A 6,432-nucleotide genomic window follows, 5' to 3' on the forward strand; every position below is an offset into this window, starting at 1 on the left:
CAATAAAGGTCCATTGTTTCAAGAAAATTAAATTTACTCCTAGGATACAATTTTTATTGCTACCTTAAATTTCTCTAGTATTTGAAGAGTTTTATGTAAGCATTTATCATCTACATTAATCATCTCATACTAGTGAGTTACAAAAGGAAGGTGGACTAATAGTTAACAGTTCACCACTAATTTTTGCTTTATCTTAACTTTTGATTGAATTATATATTTTATTTTAAATGTCTTTAAAAACATATTTCTACTTTTGTCAGCAAATCAGCAGAAATAAATACCCTATGTAAATGTTTGATTCTCTAATTATCCAAACTCTAGACAAGGGTAGCAAAAGATCAAGAGCTCCCATATTTATCTAAGGATGAAAGTAATTGGAGACTAGGTTGGTGAGAATGATCTCTTGTAGCTGAGTTGTGGATGTTACTTATCAGCCAATTGATTTGCTCTAATAGGCAATGTTAATCAAATATATTAGTTTTCAACAACAGAGTTCTATATTGTAGCCCAGCCATCATCTGGCTTTTCTCATTTCCCTCATTACACAATTAACTCCTGGTCCACAGAAGCAAGTCTGCTCTTGGTTGGTCTAATTCTCCCTAGAAATCAGTATAGGGTGGGGAGACAACAAGGGCTTACACTTTATTGCTTTATTTCTTGGTTATAAAAGAGAAATGATGTGGTATTCATTTGGCTTACTTGATGTATTTTATTAAGATGACAATGGATCAAATATAAGAAAACAAACCATAATTATGTACCCAGAGTGTTCAGGCAAAGTCAATACCCAGAATACAGAGTCTGCATCTCAGATCCATACACATTTAAGCGTTAGATCTGGCTATAGTGGTATGTTTCCTCATTTTACTTCTGTAACATATTTGATAGCTTAAAAGGATAGGAATATATAAGAATAACAACATGTATTTCCCCCCACAGTTCTGAAAGTGTGAGGTTGAAATTTGTGTTCCTGGGTCTGAATCAAGATGTCATCAGACTACATCTGGCAGCAGAACAGAATTTGATGGTTGCTACCATTTCTCAGCCTGTGACTCCATCATTCCTCACTCTGCCTCCTTGGTTGCATTGGAATCTCTTCTTTTCTTGTCAATCTCTCTCTAACCATATGTGTGATTGCACTAAGCTCTGATAATGACACTCTTCCCATCTCAGGACCCTTAGCTGAATTATATTTGTCTGTAACTGTCAGGGATTTGGTAGAAAAGAATTTGATACAGAGAGCTCTCCTTTTACCTCACATTTTGACATGTCTTAGGCTTTTATTTCTAAACTGAGAACATAATAAATTAGGCAGAGTTCCATCAAAGAAAAACAGAAAGTATAATTATCTTATTTTCTCAACGATCCCAATTTTTAAAGTATTCTTAAAAAAAACAAATGTTTTGTGTATTTCTGTTTGTGCCTATTGAATTCTAATACACTGCATATATTCAAAGACTTTTCTTTGTTCTACAAAATCATGGCAACTGGTTGATACTATTTTATATATTCAGTTTGAATTATGTTCTGTATAATTTTAGTTGCCCCAGCTCTAGCTTAAATTTTCATCAATAGATTTTTATAACATTTACAAGGCTGATTTTATTGATCAAAATTTACATTATCTATTCTAGTTGAGACTGTCTACTTATTGGGAATTTTCAAACGATAGCATTGAATAAAAAATGCAACAAAATTTTCACTTTGTTGCATAGTAGTGACTTTGTAGAGTAAAATACCACTGATGCAAGCAAAGTCTACTCCAAGGTCTATATTTAAGTAAAGTTTAAAAATAGAAGTGAGGAATATTACTGTGTCCATAGGTAGGCTGAAATCCAACTTTGTCCTGTGTTGATAAAGTGATTGATTTCTACTTTAAGAAGCAGTATAGGTGTTAGAACATCCATTTATTGTATCTTAGGTTGGTCCTTAGTAACAAATAACAACAGGTATTGTTACTATTACCCCCTTCCAGTCATATCAGAGATGTAAGGACTGAGATTATGAGATCAAAGTAATTTCCTTTTGATTTGCTTTAGATTATTTTCACCTTAGATTAATGGTTACAAGATTGAGTGGGTTAATGCTTACATCATTTGCATGTAAATGGATAACCTGGAAAAAAATATGTTAAGTGAAATAACTCAGGTTCACAGAAACAAAAGATTCTTGTTTCATCTCACATGTAAAAAATTAATATTTAGATTAATAATATATACTTAAACATATACAGGGCCATATGCATATATACATAAATAACTAAAGTAGTGTATGCAAGGAAAGATTGCAATGATATTTCCTTCAAACAATTAAGTTAGTATGTATTAAAATGAACACGAGAAAGTTAGAACTTGTGTTGTCCAAAGTGAGGGGATGATGTCAAAGGAAGGTGGAGCAGACAGTGGTGGAAGAAAGGTAGGCAAATGTACATAATATTCAATGCTCATATGTGAAAATGGAACTATGTAACTTGAGGGATGGGTAGAGTTGGAAGAGATGGGCGGCATTATGGAAGGGTGGCATTGATCAAGATGCATTATATCCATAAACTGGCAGGTTGAATTAGTACAACTATTTAAAGATAATGAAAAAAATTCTAAAAAGTAGGATTGAGTGAAAGTCTCAGCCAGCACAGAAAGGTTAGACATGATATACAAGTCGTACACCAGTTATTCTATGTTTCACATTCTCCTGCAGCAGCAACACAGAACTCATGAACTCCTTCACCCTGGGAGGGCCCCTCAGAGCTCAGAGCTCAGAAAGTAGAGGTAGCATATATTTCACATCAAAGGAAGAACACACATGCAGGTCTCCAGACGCTGCATGGTTTCAATGTGGCTGGTAGGGGTGGGCCATTGCAAATGCGTATCCTGTGTGACCTGAGCACTCGGAATAGGAATGTCTTATGGGGACCTGGGAAAGGGGGCAACAGGAGGTAAAAGTGGGGTTTCTTTGATCTACACCACTCAACACTAAATTTTCTTTTCTCTTTTCTGTTTTCCCTTTCCTTTGCTTTTCTATTCATTGATGAGTATGTGTATGTGTGTGTGTGTGGTGTGTGTTTGTGTGTGTGTGTGTGTGTGTGTGTGTGTGTGTGTGTGTGTGTGTGCGTGTACACGTGCATACATGGGCTACTGGGCTTTAACTCAGAGCCTTACTCTCTCCCTTGGCTATTTTTTTCAAGGCTGGCACACTATCACTTGAGCCACACCTCTAGTTCTGGCTTATTTAAGTTCTCATGGATTTATCTGCCTGGACTGGTTTAGAAGCACAATCCTCAGATCTCAGCCTCTTGGGGGACTAGGATTACAGGAGTGAGCTACTGGTGACATGCTCCCTTACACTTTCTGATTCTATCTTGTCCATCATGATCCAGTTTATCCAGAAGGTAGCTCAGATGCAACTAGCAGTGTGGGTTCAGGGGAAAGAGGATGTACTCCTGCACTGCACCTATGACACCAGTGTTAGACACATGGTCTCTTCTGGTACAAGGAGCCCAGCAGTGGGGATATGGCATTCCTTGTTCTCCAGAACTCTCAGAACCAGAAAAATGAAAGAGCAAGTTACTGCTGACTGGAATTACAGAAGACAAAGAAGTTTTTCACTCTTCTTATCTCAGCTTCACAGCTGAGGGACTCAGGTGTTCGCAAAACACAAGAGTTCTGGAGAGAGGCACACTACAGAACTCGGGGATTGCCTGACATCCACCTGCTATAGGGACCAAAGCAAAGAATCACTTTTTCAGGTAGAAAGTGGCCAGGTCTGTGGCACAAATGTTGTATTTGAGGGAAAATGTTTCCTCTGAGAAAATACATCTCTAGGTTCATAGGTCACATCTAGAATTATGACTAATTTTTTAAAATCCATGAATCTTTGAAGCTAAACACAGACTTTTCAACAGAGGATTGAAAGGGAAGAATACCCATAATAAACAATGTGCTACTTGGCCTTCAGATTAATCTTGAAATAAATTCAGAACTGTGACCAAAATGTGAGCAAAACTTTGCAAGAAGTCTTGAATTTTCAATTGATCCACTGCTAATACTGAATAAATGATATATTATATCTAGTGTTTTAAATAAGAATGGGTTTTCAATATGTCATTGTATTTTCTATTTTAACAGAATTATGTAAATCTCAGGTGCTCAGAAAATAGAGCCAGAGTGATCATCAGTTCAAAAAAAAATTAGTGAGAGTCTGTCTCAGAAACATACAAAAGCAAAAGGGCTGGGCACCTAGATTGAGACATAAATGTTTTGCCTAGCATGAGCAACAAAGACACAAACAGGTATACTATATGACCTGCCTCATGCTTGAGTACAAATTCAGACTCCTTACTAACTCTAGCACCAAAGAGCTTCAGTTCCCCTGTGGAATTCACCAGATAGAAACGGACTCTGTATTTATGTGTAAGTAAAGTATCCCTCACAGAAGAAGCCACTGACTAAATGAGCACTGCGAGTTGTTGCAGTAGGGAGATGATCCTTAATGGGACCCCGAAGGCCAAAAAAAGGACATTGCTGCAACTGTTATGGAACAGAATAGGAACCAAACCTTGATAATATTCTCCAATCCCATGGCATTTCAGTGCCCAGAAAACCTGATATGTGTTTGTGAATTTGTCATGATGTTTGTGGTCTTAAAGTAATGTCTGAACTCTTTCCAATGGAGTGAAAATGGCTTCTGTGGTCCCTGCAAGCACTTGCAGCCACACTACGAGTTGCAAACTCGGGAGCACTAGAATGCAAGATAAATCCTCATACAGACCAAACATAAGGGCCAGTGTCGTTGTTTTCTGCATTAATGGGGGAAGGATTCCACGATACAAGTTTCAAAATCCCTCCTTTCTCAACCGAAGTACCACATCCAGGGTTTTGATTCCATACAGCTGCTGCCTAAACAGGAGCTTCTGAATGGGAAATGTGACTGTTGTTGAAAGCTGCACAACAGCTACAGAAGTAATGCTTCATTTCACCAACATTTGTAACGTGAGGTGATAGTTCTTGTTTTGAAGATGTTAAAATTGGTGACTCCTTTTCATGAGCTTCTGAATCCATGATGTTGCTTAAGATTGTTCCTTTTCATGAAGAAGTTGTTTTTTAACCTGAGATGCCAGCTGAGCCTGGTGTTATGGAGGATGACTGCTTTTTGGTGACTTTCCAAATTTCTTCCATTGTTACTGGTCCGGCCAGGTTATCTCTTCTGGAGTCAATTCTGATAACTTGATTTCCCATGGCTGCAGGCACCGGCCCTACGCCCCGAGCCGCCAGCCCGCCCTCAAGACGGCGGGCTAGCGAGCCCCTGAAGCCTGATTGTTAATTTTTTTAATTATTTTTATTGTGAAAATACCATACAGAGGGGTTAGAATTACATGGGCAAGATTAACGAGTACATTTTTTTGGGGGGGGGGGGGGGGGCGGGTTCGGTCGTGGGTCGTAAACTCTGGGCCTGGGCATTGTCCTCAGCTCTTCAGCTCAAGGCTTTACCACTTGAGCCACAGCACCACTTCCAGCTTTTTTCTTTTTGTTTATGTGGTGCTGAGAATCGAACCCAGGGCCTCATGCATGCAAGGCAAGCGCTCTACCAATGAACCACCTTCCCAGCCCACTAGTACATTTCTTATCAAGCATTGTTGCCTTCTCCTTTGTTTCCCCTTCCCATTCCTTCCCATTTCTCTCGTCCCCACCCCGTCCCCCCAGCCAAAGTTGTAAAGTTCGTTTGTCGACATAGACTTGTACATCTCATTGTTGCAATGGGTCCACCTGTATCCCTAGTTAAACAATTTTTTTTCCTTTCCTTCCACAAATTATACCAACATCAAATACAGTGAAAGCAGGGTTATACGGTGGGGGAGGGACATACAAAGCAACAAAGAAATAATCTTATAAATATGTTAGAAAAAATCACATGAAAGAAAAAACATTTGAATATTTATCTTGGGTTCATTTCACCTAACATCAACTTATCTGACCTTTTCTTCTTGTCTCAGACATATACTAGTTATGTTTCTTTGGGCCTGGCTCACTTCACTTAATATAATTTTTTCCAAGTCTTTCCGTTTCCTAACAAATGGGCAATGTCATTCTGATGGAGGCACAGAATTCCATCATTTATATATACCACATTTTCTTGATCATTCATCAACTGAGGGGCATCTGGGTTGGTTCCATATCTTAGCTATGGTAAATAATACTGCAACAAACATAGATGTGCTGGTATCTTTAGTATACTCCTGTTTGTGATCATTCACGTAAATGCTCAAAGGTGGAATTGCTGGGTCATAGGGGAGCTCTATGTGGAGTCTTTTGAGGAACCTCCATACTACTTTTCAAAGTGGTTGCCCAAGTTTACATTCCCATCAACAATGCAGTAGTGTTCCCTTCTGTCCACATCCCCTCCAGCATCTGTTGTTATTAGAGTTCTTGGTTATAG

General features: G+C 38.5%; 1 pseudogene; it reads right to left on the reverse strand.

Moving 5' to 3' along the window:
• Positions 1–3,403: 3,403 nt before the first annotated feature.
• LOC138822224 (mitochondrial nicotinamide adenine dinucleotide transporter SLC25A51-like) lies at positions 3,404–5,057 on the reverse strand (annotated as a pseudogene).
• Positions 5,058–6,432: the final 1,375 nt, after the last annotated feature.

The sequence above is a fragment of the Dipodomys merriami genome, unplaced genomic scaffold, assembly GCF_024711535.1.
Source record: "Dipodomys merriami isolate MVZ:Mamm:240054 unplaced genomic scaffold, mDipMer1.0.p SCAF_1, whole genome shotgun sequence".
NCBI classification, from domain to species: Eukaryota; Metazoa; Chordata; class Mammalia; order Rodentia; family Heteromyidae; genus Dipodomys; species Dipodomys merriami.